We start from the raw sequence: 24,180 nt of genomic DNA, 5'->3' as shown, positions 1-24,180 counted from the left end.
TGCCCAAAACCCAACTATAGTTGATGTATCACAGTTTCTAAATTAAAGAAAGTTAAGTCCATGTGCAATTTCTTCAACACCTAGATCACCAGGAGTTCTGATGTGTTGTTTTTCTTATTATTGGTGCTGCTGATCTTCCTGTTAACGATGATGTTTCTACTGGATTTTGTTATTGGGTTTTCTCTCTTGTAACCCCTTATAATTTTACTGAGAGTTTGATATTTGAGTTTTAACATTCAAAGAGACCAAGAAAGATCAGTCATAAAGAACTCAACATTCTATACTACAGATTCAGAATAAATCACCTTAGTCCAATTAGTGACCTAGACAGTTTTTGTATACATTTCAGAGCTGTTAGAGATGCTTAATTTGTTTTGAGATGCCTTGGTAGAAAAATCCTCTCTATTTTATGAGACTAGGGAAAGCACAGGTGGACATTTTAAGCTTCTGGTTGTCAATGTCTATCCATTTTCCCCCTCTTATTGATGTTATTTAATAACTCACAAATGCTCTGAGGCTGAAGTTATGACAGTGTAAAGTATGTGTTCACCTCTTAAACCACCTAGATGTGTTTTTGTTCTCTTCTGGTTCCTGGACTCTCAAGTCCAGTGTTGTTACCTATCCTCTTTCCTCTCTCTTTCTCTCTCCCTCATCTTTTTCTCCCCCATGCTCTTTTATCTTTCTCTCTCTTCCTCTCTTAAAGGAGAAGCTGCATGTGAAGATTAGTTCTAATTAGTTTTAAGCACCATGACTACAAACATGCTATCATATTCGTAGGTAGGTTGCAGTCATAAAAAAGAACACCCCCTCCCTTTTAGCAGTGCAACCTTATCACCACCAATGACCTCATCTCCCTCCACCCTTTTCCCCTGCCTGTATTTGAGTCAAGCATTCTACTTCTCACTCACTACCATTGTCAAGATAGTTGTTCTAATTCGTTTTTCTGAACTTTTTCTCATGAGGAGGATGTGTTAATAATTGGAGTTTATTGTATGACAAACTAGAAATTAATTCAACCCCCACTGGTTCACTAGCTTTTTTCCTTGCTTGAGGAGTTAGAAGGGAAAGTCAGACTTGAGTTTATATCCTCTCCTTTCCTCTTCATCCACTCTCTTGCTAATCTCTTTCTTTTCCTTTATGTAAGAGTTTGCTGGCTACAAAAATTCTTTGAAATATCTAATGATATGTATTCAGATGAATTATATCTGGCCACCTTAAGTGATCACTTCAAATTGGTTTGTTTCCAAAACAGTATGCATTCAGTGCACATAATGATAAAATACATTCCATCATTTAATACTGATTCAGTGTATAGAAATGTATTCAGAAATTGAAAATAGATATCTTTTCAAGTAGCATATTAGCATTAGTAAATTCTTGCTACAGATGGTCTAATATCCCTTCAGAGTAGTCACAAACAAAAATATCAAACATAATTCCTATTTTTCTATGGTCATATATTAATATTTAAATTTCACAATATTGTTAGTATAATATTATTTTCTCAGTTTAAAAATAAGGGAACTCAGGATGGTGAGGTGGCGCTAGAGGTAAGGTGTCTGCCTTGCAAGCGCTAGCCAAGGAAGGACCGTGGTTCGATCCCCTGGTAGGCCATATGGTCCCCCAAGCCAGGGGCAATTTCTGAGCGCTTAGCCAGGAGTACCCTTGAGCATGGTATGAGTGTGGCCCCCAAAAAATTTTTTTAAAAAAGGTAACTGATGCAAGAAATATTATGTGGCTAACACTGCTATGCTTCAGCTTCAGAACTTATCTCAATATTCATGTAATGTCAGTCAAATCCAAATTTAAAAATATTGCAGAGAACACAAAACATTGAGACTTGAAGAGTCTTCTTCTATTAAAAATAATATATCCCAACCAACTAATCTTTGCAGGGCAAAGTTTCCCGGTGTATACACTAGTATACTCAGTTTTAAGAAATTCACCTCTAAATTTCCACTTTCTTAAAAACAACCTGACCACAAAACTTCTTCTCCTGAGGTATTTACAGACATTGTATATCTCAGTGCTCTAAAGGAGCATCATTGTGGAAGATAAACTAAGATATATATTATATAATTGCTTGATTTTCATGCTTATTAGAGCATTTTACCAGGGAACCTTGATCGACCTAATTAAATAGATAGAGGTTGTAAACTGGCAAGAGTTATTGAACTTTCCAGAATCTTTGACAAGAAATTGAACTTCAGAATCAAGCTTTCTATCCACTAGGGCTCTAGAAGCTTATTAAACTTCTGACAAAATCAAGCACATTGGACTGAGTGGATCTGGGAGGGTGTGAGGGTAGATTTGGAAGAATAAATTGCTGCTGAATCTGAGCTACTGCATTCACTACTATAAGCATTAGCTCGGTGGTGGTTAGGCTGAGTAGCCATTTGAGATAAAAGAAAGGGAATTAGACTTAACCCATTTTGGCTCATTCAGAGCTAAACATTCCCAAGAGATAAAATACGGTAATAAAACTACTGCAGCGCTTTCAAACTATGTTCACAAATTGTTTAACACTCAGCCCTTAACCAAACAGTTTCCACATCATTTATCTTAGAAGCTAGGCTACTGTCTCACCTATAATCAAGAAATAGAAGCAGAAATAAGTGGATTGGAAGGCATTTTAAGCTCCCTTTGCCTTTTCTTGGGTCTTTCTCTGGGCAATCCAGTCAAAATCCTGCAGAGACAACAACATGATGGTACTCAGGTAAACAAATACTTTTGCTATTCTGGTAGCATGCCAGCCTGCTCCATAACAACTTTGTCCATGAATTCTTTTGAAAATTTAATCCAGTTGAGTCTTTTGATGACTTCCACCAACAATTGAAAACAATCTCAAAATTACCCCAGCTGGAAACCTCCTTGACAGATAACCCTCTAAAACAGCATTAGTCAACAGATAACAAAACAAATATTGTGTTGTATATTGTAGTGGTGTTTGGGGAAATCAGGCTCACAAGATGACAAGATTGATTGTCCATGTTTTATTTCCAGAAGTTTTCATGGTAAGAGGGAACACGTAGACATATTTTGGGTCAGAGATATAAGCACAATGACTAAGGCTACAGATGGTCTAATTTATCTTCAAGTTAGCCACAAACAAAATAATATAAGGCACAAAGGCACCTTCTTGTCTGACACACAGTTAATTTGGGTTCAATGCCAAGTAGCACATGTCCCACATATGGTTCCCTGATCCCTTCCAGAACTTACTTCCGAGCACTGAGCCCTGAGCATGCTAGCTGTAATCAAAACCCAAAACAAAAGAAAAGAAGCAATTCAGCAAGTTTGATCCCGGGTTATCTTTCCAAATCCTGTGTTGTAAATAAACCCTGAGTCGTGTTTGGTGGCCATATAAGAATTAATTTGAAAAGGATGACAAAAATAATAATAAAAGGACTGGTTGTGATATTTCCTATACAGATTACATTCTTTTTTCTAATATCCAAGAGAAAAAAAGAAAGAAAAAAACAGTGTCTAGAAAGATTAAGATAGAAGAATAAATCATTTAGCGAACAATTTCTGAATATTGAATAAAATATAGATTTAAAATGGCTTTAATGTTCTGTACACTGACTGTATAGAAAGAGGAAGTACAGTAAATGTACCCCATATACACCTCAACCCAGGCCCTTTGCCTGGTCTGTATTGTGAATTGGGGGACAAAAAAAATTACAGAAAACAAAGGCAAGATACAAAAGGTTTCTTTTTATTTTTTATTAATGTCTGTGCCATAAGATGTCAGAAAGAAATAAATGTGAATCTTACAATGTTGTCTTTTAGAAATGTTATAATGCTAATATAATATAAATTAGTAATAACTAATATAAAATCTTATTAAATTTTCTTATATGCATAAATATAAGAAACTGTGCGAGGGTAATACTTACCTGCGTATACAAGAAAAACGTGGTCATTCAGAACTGCTTGTAATTATAGATTCACTTTATTAATTTGGAAAAAACATGAATGTCAAGAAGAAAACTTAAAAAACAAAAAACAACCAAATTTAGAATACATTAAGGTAATTTTCTTTAACTATGATTAAAATAAAATCAAATTAGTATATAGAAAAATTTCGTAAAATATTTTAGTAATTTAATATTAATATATTGTATGCATCTATATAAATATACATGTACCCATATAAATTTATATGGATATAAAACTATATTTATCCATATACATGTATCCATATAAGTGTATTCATATGTATCCATATAAGTCTAAAAAATAAAATGTCTTTAATAATAAAAAACATAGAAGTATTTTCTTGTTTCTCTTTTGCAAATGAAAAAGTTGATTGCATGTGGGGATGTAAGTTAGTACAAGGGTTTGGGACCATGTCTGAAACCACATCTGCCCATTTTTATTGTCAGCTGTGTCCCTGCACTGCTCAAACCGAAACCCTGGCCTAGTTTACTCCTGCCTCATAAGTGAGACTTCGTTTTCAACCCATCTATGCATTTTACAAACTTCTAAAAAAAAATAAAGTTAAAAAAGAACATTTTTATGTTGTCTTTAAAAACCAGTGGCATGATTTAAATTCCATTCCGTCTTCACTACCCCTCTAAAGAGCTGAAGTAAGTGTGTCAAACATTGCTGCAATTGTGTTTTAGCATTTCAGCACAGAGCTACTCATTGGATCTGCAAACCACATCGCAGAAGAGCGAAAATCATCAAATTTCATTTCTTATAACATTAGTTTAGAAAGATGCTTTCCCCCTCTTACCAGTTAAATTGTCTTTTTACTTTGTAAACGATTTCTATTTTTCAACAATTACATTATAATGTGTTCCATTTTAACCACCCTGCTGCTCAATCCTTATAAACCCAAATAAAGAAATAGTTATAGAACCAAGAAACATCAAAAAGTGAATAAAAAGCACATATTACTTCAGAAGATGCTCCATTTACTGAGAATGAAAAGGCAATTGAACATTTTAGTTTTCATACTTATTATTACATTACTCTTTTGTTTACCTTGTATTAAGTGCAAGTCTAATAGCTTGTGCCACCCTCCCACCATTTAATCACATATTCCATATCTTTAGTCTAACTTGGCAGTGACTTTGCTTGCCTCCATCCACCAGTTCCAAGTTCAGATTGCATGAATTTTGTAATTAAAAGAACTCTGTGTTAGCTAGCTCCAAGCTTAAAATTGAACATTTCATAGTTTTTAAGTACTTCTAATAAACTTCTCTCAATCTGAATCCCCATTAGTTCCCCATCTTCCCCTGATGACTCAATTATCTCCTCAGGGGACAATCTGTTCAATACCAAGAATTACCTTTGCTCCACAGAGGGGGGGAACTGGAAACAATGATTCAAAAACTCTCCGTTTCCACCCTGTGTCTCCATGAATAATTTATATCTGGGACAATCTGTTTCCTGTCTCTCAAGACTCGGTTTTGAAGTCATTTCACACCCCCTCTTTCCCCATCTCATTACATTCCATACTGGGTTTTTGAAATGCACCTATGGTGGATTTGACCCTTTGGATTCTCTTCCATTCATAGTATTAGAAAAGTAATTAAATTTTCTCTATGGTTTAATTCTTTTGTTTGACTATTCAATTATTTATTGTTCATTTAAATCCACAGACACTTTTCAGAAAAATCATAAATAATTAGCATTTTTCATGTATGGTATCTAGCCTTTATACTATGAAATTGTCATGCCAACTGGAAGAAACTGGAAAACAAAGAAAATGACACATGTAATCTCAACTGTGTTTTTTCATCATAAATTGACGCATGGAATAGAAAATTATATAAATAAAGAGAAACTGGAGACAGAATGACCAGTGGTTGCTGAGGGTTGAGGAGTAAACTAGTGATGCTCATAGTGAAAATAATTTGTGTGATACTATCATTAGAAATAACTATATCACATTTTTGTATAAGTTAAAAGAATGTACAAAAGCATCAATGAATTCCACCTGAAACCATTGACTTTGGATGATTATGAGATATCATTACAGGTTCACGGATCACTACAGTTGTATCACTTTGATGTAGAATATTGGGAGTGGAGAGGTTTTGCATATGTGAGTCAGCAACTGGTATGTGTGAATTCTCTACAATTGCCTGAGAATTCTCTATGTTTTCCTCTCAGTTTTTATCTGACCATAAAACTGTTTTAAGAAATAAAATATTAGGGGCCAGAGCAGTGGCACAAGCAATATGGAGTTTGCCTTGCACATGCTAACCTTCGACAAACTGCAGTTCGATCCCCCCGGAGTCCCATATGGTCCCCAAGCCAGGAGTGGTTTCTGAGCCTATAGTCAGGCATATCCCCTAAGTGTCATCTGGTGTGGCCCCAAAAAAGCAAATAAATAAAATATTAAAATGAGTCAATAATGAAACATGAATCAGCATTGTTTAAACCCCACATAATAAATATAAAGCCACTCATATAGTAATAGTATCCTGCCCTTTTACTTCTTTTATGCCATACCTTAATGATATGAAAACTCATCCCTTGATACATTTTTTTAAATTATTCTATATAGAGAAGAGTTGCTCAAAGATTCCTTTTATTTAGTTTAGGAGGAACAAACCAATCAATCTTTAAAAGAATATAATTGTGTTGACAGATGTTAATGTTTAATGAGTCCAAACCAGATGTCAAAAACCAAGTTAATGCTAGGATAAAAATCAAATCCCTCTTTCTCTATCATGATCTACTGATGCAATATGATCTAAATACAAAGATGGAGCTACTGAATTAGTACACCAACAGAGAACAAAGTTTAAGGCACAAAATAACATTTCTCTTCTGGGGATAATATTTTTGAATGATGTTCAGGGCTTACTACTGACTCTAATCTCAGTGATTACTCCTGGTCATACTTAGGGGACACTATTGGATGCTGGAGAATGAACCACATGTTGATCACATGGAAGGTCAATGTCTTAGTGACCGTGAAGTTTCTGCAGCCTCCACATAAAACTTTTGTTTGCACGTCTTTATCATGGAGGTTTTAATGGCTTATAGCCATTGTTATTTATATTGAAACATTTTATTCTCTTACCTATTATTCAAATCTAAATTTTTATAGGAATAGATTTATTAGTTCTCTATATTGAGAGCTTTATTTGAAGAGTCCTTTATTTGCTTAAAAAATATTGAAAAAAAAAAACTTCTTTTAAAAAGAGAAAGAGGGGCCGAAGTGATAGCACAGCTGTAAGGCATTTGCCTTGCATGTGGCTGACCCAGGACAGACCTCAGTTTGATCCCCAGTATCCTATATGTTCCCAGAGCCAGGAGCGATTTCTGAGGTGTTGGCCAGGAGTAACCTCCGAGAGTCACCAGGTGTGCCCAAAACCAAAAACAAAAAAGAAAAAGAATTAATGGTCTACAGTGTTTGGAGCTTGTGTGTCTAGGAAGAGGCAAGTTATGTTATAAATAAATCTTTGGAACAACAATAATGGAATATAAGAATATGTTTAGGGAGGTTTAAAGTGCTGGCCAAAGAATTCAATGTGAATTCAAGACCTTGGACACTCCACATGCAAAGGGTTATGTAGCTCCACATATAGAAAGAGGTCCCAGAATATAAAATGGGAAGTTCTCAGTAAAAGCGTGAAAATAAGTTTAAGACCCGGTACCACCAATGATGTTTCTGGCCATTTCATTATCTGAGCATCTCAGTGAGAGAAAAAATAAATACATGAATAAATTAATATAGACAATGATGTATAGAGCAAGACTTGAGCGCTTTGTATTAAGAAAGAGTTTTTGTATACTTCAACTCTAAATCCCTTCCTCATCCCGTTTTTAAGGCATATATCTTTTGCAGCCTTTTCAAAGTCTCCAAAAATCAGTCCATTGCTTATTTGTTCAAGGAGACCTTCTCCTAATTCCAGGCTTATCTTGCTGGATTTCTGTTCATGGTTATGTTTCCCTTTCTCAGACTATCCCCCATGTTTATGTAGTTGTGTGGCTTCCTCTTCAGTTGACTGGTCCTCGTGAAAGGTATCCTCTCTTTGGAGTGATAGTTCATATTGATATCTCAGCATTCTTGAATTATTTCAGTAGTGGCATGAACAGCTCCTCCCTGACAGTCAATGTATTTCTGGAGAAAAGGACCAATTTTTTGCTACCTCTCATTCATGGCACATAAACATAGGAGCTTATGCCTTAAAGCACCAAATAATTTAATTTCATTTCACAGAAACAAAGAGGTTTGTGTGTGTGTGTGTGTGTGTGTGTGTGTGTGTGTGTGTGTGCGCGCGCGCGTGCACAAGCACCTGTGTTTAATATCCTTATTGTTTGAGAATCCTGGTTTACAACGTTATTGGTCATTGTTTCTCATGTCCATAATTTCAATGCTACAGCCATCACTATTGTGCCCACCTTTCTCTCACAATGACCCCCTACACCCCTCCTATTTCAAATCATGTTTCTCCAATTCAATTTTGTAGATAAACCCTTCCATTATGTTTCTTTTAGAACTTTGTTGCTACCTTGCTGTGCATCTTTATATGGCACAGAATAGAATCAGAATAGGATCATTCTGGAGCTAGAGCCATAATGGCACAGCAGTAGAGCATTTACCTTATGCGGCCAACTAGGGTTCAATCCCCAGCATCCCGTATGATCCCTTGAGCCTGCCAGGAGTGATTTCTAAGCTTGGATTAATTCTGAACGCTGCTAGGTGTAGCTCAAAAACAAAAACAAAGAATAGGATCATTCTGATCTTTTGGTATGACTGAATTCATTAAGCATAAATATTCTCTGGTTCCATCCATGTTGCTGCAAATTGCTTGACTTTAATCTCCAGAGACACATTTTTAAAAGCATTGAACTTTTCCATATTTACTTTTTATTGGGCTTTGAAATAATCACATAAGCAGAGTAAAACTCAAATAAAATATCAATATAAAAATTAAAGATGTGACAATAATATAATAAGATTAGCATAAAGGGATGGAGATTGCCTTACACATGTTTTACCCCAATCCCTGGCACTGCATATGGCCTCATGAGCACTTTCTTAAGAATCCTTGGCCCTCAGATTCCAGAGCCTGGAGTGATCTTTCAACAATGCTGGCTGTGACCAAACAAACAAAATCAATCAAACAAAAAAGAATAGGAAAGGACCAACAGAGTAATATCTTCAAAATTAAAAATATAAGCATAGAAATTAAAAAGTTTTATTGAATGAGGTCATAAATTTGATATTATAAATATAGAAGTGAAAAAAAAATAATGACTCACCTTCTCATCTTCATTGTATTTGTCCAGGGCACTGATCTTGAAATAAAACCTTACATGTGGCTAGTTTCATTGTTATCAGAGAGAAGGTTCTACATCATTTTCTTAATTTAGGGGGGGAAATCACACATGGCTGGTGCCGGTGGTTTCTTCTGGCCCTGCACTCAGAAGGCTCCAAGGATCATATGGAATGTCCTGGTCCATCCTGGTTCAGCAGGTGCAAGGCAGAAGCCTTACCCTCAGTGCCAGTGGTCCTCAAACTATGGCCCGCAGGCCACATATTGTATTTGTATCTGTTTTGTTTCTTCATTGCAAAATAAGATCTATGCAGTGTGCATAAGAATTCGTTCATAAGTTTTGTTTTTACTATAGTCAGACCCTCCAATGGTCTGAGGGACAGTGAACTGGCCCCCTGTTTAAAAAGTTTGAGGACCCCTGCTCAGTGCTATTGCCCTGGCCCTACATCATGTTCTTAAAAACTAGTTGTTTACTCAAAGCCACATTTGCATACATCTTTCTAACCTTCTTTGCACCATTCACCTGACCGATGTTAATTTTCTCATATGACTTGATGATGGTTTAGCACTCCTGGATAGGATCAAAATCATCTAATTAATATTGGTGAATTGTTCCTCATATGCTAAAATATACAATGCAAACATGAGCGAGAAGCAAAAGATATATGCAAATAACTATGAGCTAGAATACTCAATGCAATTCAACGTACAACTAGATGAATAAAGGCAGAAGGGTAATAAAATACAATAGTAAAACAACAGCTAATAATTCTGTACCATTTACTATAATTTTTCTAAGAGAGTAATTTAAGGTGATCTTGCTTCACATGCAAAAATAGTAACAAATAGTAACTATGTAAGTTAGGTTATACAGCCAGACTATGGTTACTATTTTACTATTATTTGTATTACAAAATGCCATGCAGTGCACTTTGATAGATAGAATTTTAATTTGAAAAATTGAATAACAAGTAACCTGCAGTAGTTAGTGATTGAAGGAAGAAAAACCAATATTATATTTATAATAATTATTGTAAGAATATTAGGAATAAATTAATATTTATGTCTACTAAATGTGTTCCAACAACTTTACATGTATTAAGAGGTTTTGTAGGGACCAGAGAGATAGCATGGAGGTAGAGCATTTGCCTTGCATGCAGAAGGATGGTGGTTCAAATCCCAGCATCCCATATAGTCCCCCGAGCCTGCCAGGAGTGATTTCTGAGTGCAGAGCCAGGAGTAACCCCTGAGCACTGCCAGGTGTGACCCCCCCCAAGAAAAAAACAAAACCAAAAAACCAAACAAGAGGTTTTATAGATGAGTGTCTTTTTATATACTTTCAAAATCTAAACAAAATTGAATTTTTTATTATCTCTTCTTGCTCAAAGAATATCTAACTGTGTAGATCTTTAATAACCATAATACTAAAGTAACAGTTTCATGAAACTTAGTATGTCACAGTAGTTAAAAATTGACTTTAAATTAAATATATAGGTTTGTGTAAAACTGGCACATATTTTAAAAATAGACCCTCCATCCAAAGACTTAAAATGCTGTGATTTTTAAGGGTTTACATTTCCAGTATTAATGGATGATTCATTAATAATCATCAATTTATAAAATTAAATGGATATAATAAACTTGATGCTGTCATATATATTAACAGATGTGTATGCTAAATAAACAAATAAACAATAAACAAAGGGCTCAAATTTAATATTCTTCAAGACTAAAAGAAGAATTCCAAAGTATTCTGAGTCTTAAGCCTAAATATAAAGTACAGTTACAGATAAGAACACTTTTCTCCTGTCTGAACCCAAGCATGAGTTTATGGTTTTCGATGATTTTGGTGTGTTGCTTTTGATTACTGTTATTTCTACTGAATGACTCTGACATCACCATGATGATTCTGTCTCAGCTGAAGGTCACAGCTGTGCAAAGAATGTCTACACAGCATATCACTATCCATCCTTGAAATAACTCTCTTCATGCTACATTTCTCTCATTCAAACCTTTCTATGAATACCATCGCCTTTCACCTTTTAAAAAAGATAAGAATAGTCCTCCTAAGTGAACCATTGGTTAAGACGCAGTAGCTTTCTCTCTTCGGCAAGAATAGGATAGAGTATAGCAGGCATTTCACACAGCAAACTCTTGGATGCATTGACACATTTTCTCAAGCCTAAGCATCGTATCTGAGCTGGAAAGTATCACCCCCAAAATGTCCCATTTCATTCTCTGCCATATGCAACCAAGTGAGAACAATCATGAATGCAACAAGTTATGAGAACTGAAGAAAATGATAGGTGAAAGCAAGATATAAATGACAAAACAGCCAATGGTTTATTACACAACTAAACTGTTTTGTGTGTTTTAATCATGTGAATAGTATTTTAAGCCTATCAGGGGAGTGCTTAGTGATCTGGAAGTAAAGTTGGTGGTCTGGGGGTGGAATGTTTAGAACATTTCTACAGATAATGCATTTAGTAAATAATTACTGTGGGTGGAGACTGAGAAAAGACAAGAGACCTGTTCGGATGGATGGTGAGGGTAAGGGGTGTGGACACCAGGGAGGTTCTGAACCCTAAGGAAGCAGGTGAGGGTTTGTGTCCAATTCCTTTCCAGGAGTATTCATGCCACTTTTTTTTTTTTTGACACCAGTACAAGATAGCTCAGCTAGTCCTAAAGTCACCTACAGATTCATGCCCTAGTTTGGTTATTAATTGACTTGTCTACATTTACAACTAATAATTGGCAGACTTCTTCCACATGCAGCAAAAGGTTCACATTGTCATTCTCAGGCCACTAAGTTGAAGAAAGCATGCCTTGTCCTGTTTTGGTTTAAACTCTGCCTTGAGCACTTGCAAGTTAGTGGATCTGACCAAGAGCTTAACTCTTGGCTAATATTCCCTATCTTTCTTTCTTTTTCTTTTTTTGTTTTGTTTTGGTTTTTAGGCCACGCCTGGTGACCCTCAGGGGTTACTCCTGGTTATGCGCCCAGAAATCGCTTCTGGCTTGGAGGAACATATGGGACACAGGGATCAAACTGTGGTTTGTCCTAGGCTAGTGCGGGCAAAGCAGACACCTTACCCCTTGTGCCATCGCTCCGGCCCCTATTCCTATTTTTTATTTGAAATAAAATCAATGCAAAAACACCACAAAGAACTGATATAAGACTGGAGTCATAGTACAGTCTGCAAGATGCTTACCTTGCTTATGCTGATGGGTTTGGTTCTTAGCATCTCTCATGGTTGCCAGAGCCTGCCAGGAATGATCCCTGAGCAGCGGTACAACTAAGCACTGAGCTGTGTGAGGTATGATCTCCAAACAGAATAACCAAAACATAAAATGGACTGAGATAACTATCAAGTGTAACAACTCAAGTAAAATTCCAGATCAATGTACTAATATGTATATTCAAGCAAGAATTTGTCGGAAAAGACTATGCATTCAAAATCCTATGGAGTGATTCCCTTGAAATCCTTTTCTAAGGCCTAAAGAAAGAAAATGTAAGTGCTTGGTCGAATATAAAAGGAGTTGCTTTGGAAATACATCTTAAACTCACCATCATTAACTTGGTGGTGAACATTGCTTTCCTTCCAATTAGTAGTTCTGGTTAATAGAGAATACCAGAAGGAAAAATCACTGAGAAATCCTGACACATATTACTTAATGTGTAAAGCTGGGTAATTGGTATATTTGAAGAAATAGAGTAAAAGCAAAACGTGCTGCCTCTAAATTAAGAGTGTGGCTTGCGGGAGTGTAGCATTTCAGGTTTTAAGAGTTGATTTCAAATTCCAGGGATCTGTTTCAGTGTGTCTGGTGGGATCCTGGGACCCAATGCTAAGTAAATCTACAAAATGAGATAGATTCTGGTTCTCCGAAGACATAAAGGTGATTTTGGTGCTTTATTTAAGAAAATGAGTACTGCTCTGTTGTCTGAGTAAGGTGGATTACCTTTACTCAAGAAACATTATCTGTGTCTACTTTGGACAATGGGCAAAACATCATGAAAATAGCACTTTCTGGTGTGCATAATATATATATATATATATATGATCTATACAATTAATTATATAGATGGAAATCTATGACATAGATGGTATGTTCTATATAATCTACATGATCTATAAATTCTCATCTCATCTAGCATTATTTTTCAAGTGATAAATAAAAGAATAGAAAGAATGTCTGATGTTGAAATCCTTTTAAAGTAGAGCCAGACTATACTTTTCCCCAACTAATGAAATAAGACCTACACATTATATTTTAAAAGTCATACATATTATCATCAGGACCCGCATAATAAATTTAAAATGGCATCAGGAGATCATGAAAAATTAAATTAAATTTAATTAATTTCAGGTGAAAGCAACTAAAATTTATGGGTTTGTATGTAAAGGTTTGAAATCTGGGTATATGTGATCCTATGTGCATTGAAAAAGAGAGAGTTATTTCTTCTGCGATTTAGCTACAACATGTCTAGATCTAGAAGAAAATAATTCTCATGAGCATGCTGAATGACAACCACAAATTTACAAAGCCCTAAGAATTAGTGAAAAATCAAATTTCAGTGTTTTTAAATATGAGAAACTCAAAGATATCAATAATTATTAGTATGTATCACAAAAGGCAATAATGGGGTTTGCATTTGTATAGGTAGATTTTAATTTGTTTGGTTTGGGGTGGTAGCATACCTGGCTGTGCTCAGGGGTTACTACTGGCTTTGTCCTCAGAAATCATTTCTGGCAGGCTCAGGCACCATATGGGATGCTGGGGATCAAACTCAGGTCAATCCTGGGTTGGCAGAGTGCAAGAAATATGTCCTAATGCCTTACTATCACTCTGGCCCTGTATGGATAGATATTTTTAAAGAACTAAAAATGCAATAAACAAATAAAAAATAATTTCATTATTAATAACATTTAGTATTCTGAGAGCTGATATATCACATAAAACATAATCCATAGTACAATCTTGCACATTTTTCTCCTTTTTACTACACTTAGAAAATTTGGAATCTAAGAACCAAGGGAGTTTTCAGAGTGTCTCTCAGGTGTGTCTGAGGATTGATAGAAGCCAGTGAAATGGAGTTTAACTTTGGAGGGAACAGGGAGTACATGGTTGAATGAAACACATGTGAAGCAACATATGAGTACATGTAGTTTAAGGTTGCTGGAGTGTGAATTGGAGAGTTGAATCGCTGCCGAGATGAAGCAGAGAAGTAAATCAAGTGATTAAAAATCCTGAAAGGCCTGATTAGGAGTTTTAGGTATGATCTAATAATACCCAACTAGATCTTGGTTTATAGCATAATCTATGAAACTTCAGGAAGAGAATTCAAAAAAGAAGAAAGAAATACAACAAACATATTTGTGAATATCTCCTTCCTTATTTTTCTGCATCCTGTATCCATATGAGAAGCAAAAGTTGGTGCAGTACTGACCAAATACCTTAATTTTCATATCCTGAGGCAGTAATCTCTGTTATGCTATTTTCACTCAAAATTGCACTCATTTGAGTGCTTACTTCCACTGTCTCATGACCCTTCTACCTGTGTATCTCTGCAGAGACAGTTTTCTTTCTGTTTCAATAAGGTCTGAAGTAATAGTGGGGCAGCCATAATTCCAGAGTGGTTCAATCATTACCTGACTATCTATGAGGGAATGCTCATTTCTATTAAGGTCAAAGGTGAGATTTCACTATATCTTGGGTAGTACTCAATTTAGCTCAAAGTTTCTAAAAATACACTACTTATTTTCTGTACCAAAAAATTGTTTTCTGGTACCAAGACCAAACAGACCTATAAACATTGTGTAAAACTAAAAAAAAATGATCAGACTTAAATACCAAATCCAAAACCAACAATAACAGAATTGATACCCAATCTACAACAAACTATATACGGAGGGGACCACTTATTCCAGCAGCCTGGGCGAGCAAAGGAGGGGGATATGGGATGCATGCTGGAAACAGGGATAGAGGGATGACAACACTCATAGGGGAAATGCCCCTGATTCAATGTCACTATGTACCTAAATATTACCATGAAAATTTGTAATTCACCTTGGTCAAAATAAAAATTACCTTAAAAAATAGTTTTCTTATGACTGGGTTCATTGATAATCCCCAGTAGGGGAGGTTCCCAAGCGCAATAGTCATATAAACAGGGTTTCTAGAGTAAGTAGAGCTTTAGTCCAACAAATCTTGATTGAGAAAAAAAAATCTAATGCCTTTATTCATTGTGTTTTTAAGTAACCATAATAATATAATGTGGAGAGAAATGAGCGGGAGATTCTTCATTGTTATGTATAATCACGTCTTTTACTTTAAAAAATGTAATTACTTAATTAAATAACATGGTATAAAGGCTGTTCATAACAGCTTTTTCACAACTGCAAATTTGTTCATGATTTAGTTTATGTCATACAATATTTCAACACCCTTCCCCAGTGCATATTTTTCTCCACCAGTGGCCCTAGTCTCCCTCCCTCAGACCTGTCTCTGGGGCAGACATTTTTTTCCTCTTTCTGTCTGTCTGTCTGTCTGTCTGTCTGTCTCTCACTTGCTACCATTCTTTCTTTTTCATTCTCTTCTAGACACTGTGGAGACTAAAATCACAAGGCATAAGAGCCCTCTGTATTTCTATGTTCCTCACAGCACTATTCAAAGTAGCTAAAATCAAGAAACACAAGTGCCAGAGAACAGAGGAGTGGATAAAGAAACTATGGCATATTCACATAATGGAATATTACACAACTGTTAAGAAAAATGAAGTCATAACATTTCCTTAGAAATGAGTGATCTTTGCAAGTATTATTCTGAGCAAAATGAATGTGAGAGGAAGGTAGAGACATAAAATGATCACACCCATGTGTGGTATATAAAAATTAAGATAGCCTGGTGACAGTATCAAGTGACAATAGGGATGAGGACCAGGAGGATCTGTCCATGGTAGGAAGCTTATCATAAATAGTGGGGGAGTGCAGTCAGGACATTGAAGGGACCACTATGATGATAGTTGAAAATGATCATTCAGTGGTCAGAGAGGTGGCACTAGAGGTAAGGTGATTGCCTTGCAAGCGCTATCCTAGGACTGACTGCAGTTTGATCCCTAGGCTTCCCATATGGTGCCCCCAAGCCAGTAACCATTTCTGAGTGCATAGTCAGGAGTAGCCCCTGAGTGTCAAATGGGGGTGGCCCCAATAAAACAAAACAAACAAACAAAAAAAAAACAAAAAAAGAAAATGATCACTCAGAACAAGATAGGTGCTCAAAGAAGATAAAGTGATAGGCATGACATCCCTTTATCATCAATGTCTTATTTTCTCTTGGACTGTACAGAGATGTGACCACCAATGGATGCTACATCTGGAGTGTTTTCTCAGAATAAGACAAAAACTCCAAAATTCTGGGTTCCATTACCATTCCTCCACATATGAGGACACTACAGCAAAGCTGTCTCTCAATGTCTCTACTTCTTCAACTGACTCTGTTTGTAAACTTACTTATCTCTCCTAATCAGTGAATTGTGACAATGATCCATAGAGATGGAGATAGACTATGCTAAATGTCAGTGTTAAATTAAAAGTATTGTGAGAATGCTTAAAATCTACCCATGACTTAAATGTTTTTCCTCCACATAATGCTTTTTTTCCCAAAAAACAATACATTCTAATTACTACAAACATTTGTTTTCATCAGGTAATGTGACATATTTGGAAATTAAATTGCCTTTCTAGCTATATTGTCAATGTCATCACATTTAAACATGAGCTTTTAAGCTCTTGCTGTACTATAATGATGTTCAGAAAATCCTGTTACATGCACTGTCAGCAACAACTGAAGTATTATTAATAACCAAAATATTGTTTGTGGTTGGTTTTGTGGGGTCATATCCAGAAGTTCTCCTGGCTTTCTCCTGGTTCAATGCTTAGGGATCACTCTCAGCAGGGCTCTGGGGACCAATTATGATGTCAGGGATCAACCCAGGTCAGAAACATGGAAGGAATATTTTTGGCCCCCAAAACAAAATAACTTACAGAAAAAAAATGTTTAAGGGAGATTAAAGCCATTGTTGATTTCAACAATAGAATAGAATAGATCTGTTGAACAAAAGTTACATGGTTTAACACACAAATACCTGATTACTTAAAGATATTCATAATTAACCATTTTTATTCCAGTAAGAATGGGGAAATATTGGGCCAGAGTGGGGTGTTTGCCTTGCAAGAGGCTGATCCAGAACAGACCTGGGTTCAATCTGCGGCATCCCATATGGTTCCCCAAGCCAAGAGCGATTTCTGAGTACATAGCCAGAAGTAACCCCTGAGCATCACCAGGTGTGGCCCCCCAAAAAAACAAAAACCAAACAAATAAACAAAAAAGAACAGGGAGATAAGGCTTCATTTATTTTCCTACAGGGATGATAATAACTCAAAAACGTGAACGCAGTAGTGCCAGATCTGATTTTGTATGGAAGTTCTGTGATTTTTCAGTCCCGTTCATTTAAATTCAAGTTTAAAAATTCTGAACTTCTGGGAGGTTGGTGTTTAGGGTTTTTTATTTTAGCTAAGTATACAGAGAAATTTTACACACAAAATATTTCTTAAAATTTACCTTTTATTTTAATCATGTACTATCATAGACCATATTTTGTTTCTTAGGAATTTATAATATTACATATAAACTGTTACAGAATCTTTTTACAAAATAGTTCTTCTCAGTTGGATTTACTGAGCTAATGAATCCCTAACATTAAAAATACCTTTATTCCTGGTCTATCGCCCTAATTAATGTGCAAAATTTATTCTTAAATTGATCTTCAATTGCATTTTTCTACTATTCAGTTTCTACATTTTAAATCGTTACAATACAGAAGTAAAGCTTTCTTCCTTATACCATTATTCAATTTAACTACTCTAATTGTATAAGTGAAAAAATATAATCTTTCCTAGTTCCATTTTATCTTTTCTGGTATGATAAGGAGTAATTTATGTAGTACATAAATAATTTGTTACTTGAATTTTTGATAGCACTTACCTATAAAACATTTATTTTTTTTTTCTTTTTGGTTTTTGGGCCACACCCGGTAATGCTCAGGGGTTACTCCTGGCTATGAAGTTGCTCCTGGCTTGGGGGACCATATGGGATGCTGGGGGATCAAATTGCAGTCCGTCCTAAGCTAGCGCTGGGAAACACTTCTTTTTTTTTAGTTAGTTTCTGACAGTCTAAAAATGTCTTCTTTTCTTTGATCTATTTTTCTACTTTCTTGGGTCAATTTGCATAATTGATATCCTGCTGAATATTATTCATTTCTTGAGATTTTCAAATTTATTAGCATATATTTGAATCCTGTTATAATTTAAACACCTGTGTCTATTGTTATGTTCACTTCTTACCGTCTCATGTTTAAATACTTTCATTATTCTTGATAAAATTTTTCATAATCTATATGCTAAATCATACCTATGTTTCTATCTTTTCTATTTATTTTCTTCTTCAATACTCAAAGAAAGTATCTATATTTTACTACATCACAGCTATTAACTATAAAAAATATAGCTCTGGTTAGAAGAGAAATAAGGATCACTCCTATTACAGTTGAGGGGACCATAGTTGCTAGAGATTGAACCCCTGAGTTGGCCATGTTGAAGACAATGCTTTCTTCAGCATACTATTATTACCTCACTGGTTCGTTCAGTAGATTTTTCAGAATATTACATCAATTTGGGGAACACAATTGCAAAGGTCATATCCAAGATATCCATGTACATTCTCCTACCCCTGCTATTATTCCTTGAACATTCATACTTCTCTTGAAAATGGTTACTTACACCAACAGTATATTTATAATAGGGATGTAAACTTTTCTTGTCTTCTGTTTCTTTGTGGGCCACAGCAAGCATAATCAGGAATTACACCTGGGACTCAGAAACTACTCTATCTATGCTCAAGGGATGCTGGGTTTGCACTTTAATAAGAAGCATCCAAAACAAGTGCCCCACCTGCTGTGCTATATCTCTAGCTTCCGTATATTTTCCCACATACTCTTCTTGATTCTGACAGTGTGACCTCTTTCTATGATATATATCTCACATAAGAGAATCACTAAATCAACTTAATCCCTTACTTTCTAAGAAATGGTGCTTGACAAAATAGAGCTTTTTAAGATTGTTCCATGTTTGTACCAAAAGAGGTATGAGGGATGGATTTTTTTTAAATATCTTTATTTAAACATCTTGATTACAAACATGATTGTGGTTGGATTTCAGTGTAAAGAACACTCCCCCTTCACCAGTGCAACATTCCTGCTACCAATGTCCCAAATCTCCCTCCTCCCCACCTCACCCCTGCCTGTGCTCTAGACAGGCTTTCTACCTTTCTACTTCCCTCATTCATTCACATTGTTAGGATAGTTCTCAATGTAGTTATTTCTTGAACTGCACTCATCACTCTTTGTGGTAAGTTTCATGTAGCGGGCTGAAACTTTTAGCCCTCCTCTCGTTTGTCCCTGAAAATTATTGCAAGAATGTCTTTTATCGGATCTTTCATCATTTACAGGTGGATTCAAGGAAATGTTATGATATTTAATAAAATCAGAAATGAGAGTTTCCTGTAGTTATTTTTTCCAGAGACATAAATCTAAATAAAATAAAAGACAATCCACAAAGCTAACCTAGATGCACAGAATAGTGAGTTTTTGGTGCTATTATTTTACCTCCTAACATCACACAGGCTATTTTAGATTTGGTTGGAAATAAAATCTATTTATATTCTTTGCAATTAATTACCAAGTGCGTCATCATTTTTGTACTAAATATAGCTTTGATTGGCTTTCCAATCCTAGTAACCAAAATTAAACTCTCACACACAAATAGTATTATATCAAATCTTAGTTTAATATAAAAATTATGATATTAAGGGGCTGGAACAATAATAGCACAATGGTAGGGCATTTGCCATGCATGTGGCTGAACCAGAACAGACCGCAGTTTGATCCCCAGCATCCCATATGGTCCCCCCAAGTAAGGTGCGATTTCTGAGTGCATAGCCAGGAGTAAACCCTGAACATCATCACCACGTGTGGCCCAGAAACCCAAAAAAATTATGATATTAAAAAGACAATGATAAAAATAATCCTATATTAAAGCTGAAAAAAATCATGGTTCAACTTCATGGACTTTTCAAAAGGTCCACAGAATTAGAAAGTAGAGAAGCAAAAAAAGTATAGAGATGAAGAGTAAAGTAATGTTGAATATAGATCATCACTTCTTCAAGTTTGTTTGTTTGTTTGTTTGTTTTGATGGAAAGACCATAATCAGTTTGTCTTTACTAATCGCCTCACATGACTGGCCTCATTAAACCACAGCATCAGCTTTGCTTGAGGTCATTTAGAAACCAGGATAACTGTAAATAGAATTGGTGAAGTCAATTCTAATTGTCTTATGGCCCCTGACCAGCCATAAGTGAGATGCTGTTCCTTTAAGTGTGAAAATGTCCATTAACAGAAGCAGGCCTCTTGTTACTGCTGCAGGATGGCAGTTGGCAGTTGGTGGGAGGGGTATATATAAAGCCCAGGACTGAAATGTTATTTGGGATTAGAAGACTCTGCCACTTTTGCTCCTGCTGGAAGACTGCAGAAGCTGAATTGCTGGCGAAATTGTCTACCAGACTCCCGGCATCTGCCACCTCTCTCCACTTCGACTGCTCCAGGCCTGACTCTAACACATCTAAAAATATATTATCTATATAACTCCAGCTTGGATTTCTTCTTCAGCACAGTTAATGGCATTGCAAACAGCATCCACTCTTTTCCCTGTTATGAACCCTTTATCTGGGGTATTTTTAGGGGGGGAATGAGTTTTTCCTGGGGTCTTCTTTCTAACCCCAATACCTTTTTTACAGCATTTCTCTGGGAGGCTCTATTTTGTGTGTTCTCACATCATTGTTTTCTTCAAACTCTTAGGTTTAAGAATATGGGAAGAATTATTTACAAGTTTGCAGTAATGGGGAAGGTTTTTCGCTATTTTTATATTCCATTTCTCATTTTAAGGAGCAATTGGGGGAAAAAAGACCATTTCAAAAATATCATATTCACTTCTTTGCTTTGCTTATGAGTCCCCTGGAGCAATTTTAAGAAGAAAATATTTGATAAAGAATGCAACTCCTCTCATAATAATTTGCCTATTCAGCTTTTCTACTTATTGAGACAATTTTTACAATTGCTATCTTCTGAGATAAAAAGGATATTATTCATTAGATTTTCAAATTTAACCACAGAGTTATATATTTTATTTGCTGATGATATTCAAATCTCCACACTATTTGCTATTATATCTCTGTTCCTATTTCTCATTTTCTTAAAGTATCTTCTTTGACTTGTGTGGATGTAAGTAATACATAGAATAAATAATATTAAATTTTACTACATTTTGAATTGGGGGGAGGGACGGTTTCTATTTGGCCATGCCCAATGGTGCTAAGAGCTTACTCCTGGCTCTGTACTCAGGAATAACTCCTAGTGGGACTTGGATGACCTTGTGTGATGCTGGGGAGAGAACCCATGTCAGGTATGTGTGATACAAATGCAATACTATTACTTGGGTCCCTTCTGTTTATTTTTTTATTTTATTTTTTTTTTTTTTGGTTTTTGGGCCACACCCGTTTGATGCTCAGGGGTTACTCCTGGCTATGTGCTCAGAAATCGCCCCTGGCTTGGGGGGACCATATGGGACACCGGGGGATCGAACCGCGGTCCGTTCCTTGGTAGCGCTTACAAGGCAGACACCTTATCTCCAGCGCCACCTTCCCGGCCCCCCTTCTGTTTATTTTTGATTGGCATGATGCCAGTTTGAAATTTTTATTTTTCTATTTATATTTTATTTGAGTAATTTAAATGTGTTTATTGTTTAATTCCAAAAGTCTAAATTTTAATTCTGGGACCAGGGGTGTTAGTTCAATGATAGAACATTTGCCTAACAAATCTCCAGAACAAAAATTAATGAAGTCAAAGTAAAATTATGTTTGTAATCCCAGTGGTGATTTTTGTATGTGTCTTATAATATCCTTTAGAGCAAGTTATTTTTGGTTAGTAGAATATAGAAATATAGCCAGATTTGTAAAAGTGATAAACAAATGATTGATTTGCCTACATCAATGCCAGAATTCTGACATCTTAAAGTTATAAAGTCAAAAATAAAGTAAGAAATGAAATGGAGAAAAATAATAAATAAAATAATAAATGGTAGTATATTTTATCAGGTTTTTCTCTTTACATGGAAGGCAAATAAATTGGTAGACACATAAGTATGCGTGTGAAAAAAGTGAAAGACATAAAATGACTGTCACAAGGAAGGATGGTTGGCAGACTTTATTCAGTGAAAATAGTTCTTAATATGTCAGGCCGAGAAAAGTTCTGTCCTGAGCAGTAGGGTGTTTGCCTGGCATGTAGCTACCCAGGATGGACCTGGGTTCGATCCCCAGTGTCCCATATGGTCCTCTGAGCCAGTAGCGATTTCTGGGTGCATAGCCAGGAGAAAGCCCTGAACATAATCAGGTGTGGCCCAAAACCCAAAAAAATTAAGTTCTGTCCTTTCATGACAGAATCTATCACCAGGCTGGACTTCAGATGGGTGTGTTGGGAGGTTCATGCATTAGTCTTGGTTTGCTAAAATTAAATCGATACCATGTTAGTTCATCTGCACTTTCCAGCTTTTCTTCCATATTTTTCTCAAAATAATCTTCTGATCTTTTACTTTTTAATTCCAATGCATCGACCATCATTATAAAAAGAAGACAAAATGTGTAATAATAGATATTTGTTTTCACTCAGTTACTGCTAAAATTTAGCTCACTCTTACATTATAAAACACAAGTCACCATAATCTACACACCACTTTGATACTAATTAAATTTAAAGACAGACCTATAGCATAACTGGAAATTTGCAGCAATCTCAAAATGTTCAAAATAAATATTATTAATTCTATGATTCTGTCAGTTATTATGCCTGCTAATATATTTTACATTTTAACATACTTGTAAATAAGCATATATTTTTGTCTTATTGCAGATTGAGTTAGAAGTTGTCATAAACTTGTAATAAAATTCTTTCAGAAGTTTATATTTTTATGAGTCTATTCTGAGATGGGAAAAGGCTCATAGTCCTTAGAGACAGTCCAAGTGTTTTATTCTGACACACAGATAAGATATTAAGAAACACTGCTGAACAACATTGTTTTTCAAGGTAATCCTTGTCCACAAAACCCTGGGTATAGTCAAACAGCAATTATAAACAAACTCATAATTAATGATATGGTAATTAGAAACTACTTTTGTCAAAAATATAGATAAGGGATTCAGAGAAAGCACTTCTTCCCATTTTTCATCTAGCTTTTATTGAAATAGACTCACTGCAGTGACCTAATTTTCAACCCACTTTAGAAGTCTGAGCAAATATTTTTTTGGACTACTGACTTGCACTCTCATCACCAAACTTCTATTCTACAACATGTATGTAAATAGGAAAAATAGTTAAGATTCAAACCTACTTTGAACTCAAAGACAATACACTTTCACAGTCTGGTAGCAATAGTAAAATGCTGTGATAATGTATTCCCAAATATCAAGTGGACAAAAAGTATGTTTTTCTAATTGTTATTCCATTACAAAGATGTAGGTTGTTTTGCAAGAGAGATATACCTATGAAAAGTAGCTTAGAAAATTCTAGGATATAGAAGTGAAGCAGACTGAGAGATGGTTCAGGCTTTCCTTGATCCCATTAAATTTAAGAAATCCTGGTACAAAATTAATTGAAATGCATTAAAAACTTATAATAAATTATAGTGCCTACATGATAACCAGGTGAAATAATCCATTATCATTTAGTAGGATAGTAACTAAAATATGTTCTGTAAAATTTAGTTATAAT

General features: G+C 35.5%; 1 pseudogene; it reads left to right on the top strand.

Moving 5' to 3' along the window:
* Positions 1-3,562: 3,562 nt before the first annotated feature.
* LOC126032754 (uncharacterized) lies at positions 3,563-3,677 on the top strand (annotated as a pseudogene).
* Positions 3,678-24,180: the final 20,503 nt, after the last annotated feature.

The sequence above is a fragment of the Suncus etruscus genome, chromosome 16 (assembly GCF_024139225.1).
Source record: "Suncus etruscus isolate mSunEtr1 chromosome 16, mSunEtr1.pri.cur, whole genome shotgun sequence".
Lineage (NCBI taxonomy): Eukaryota > Metazoa > Chordata > Mammalia > Eulipotyphla > Soricidae > Suncus > Suncus etruscus.
The sequence above is the reverse complement of the archived record's forward strand: the minus strand, read 5'-3'. Positions and strand labels throughout refer to the sequence as shown.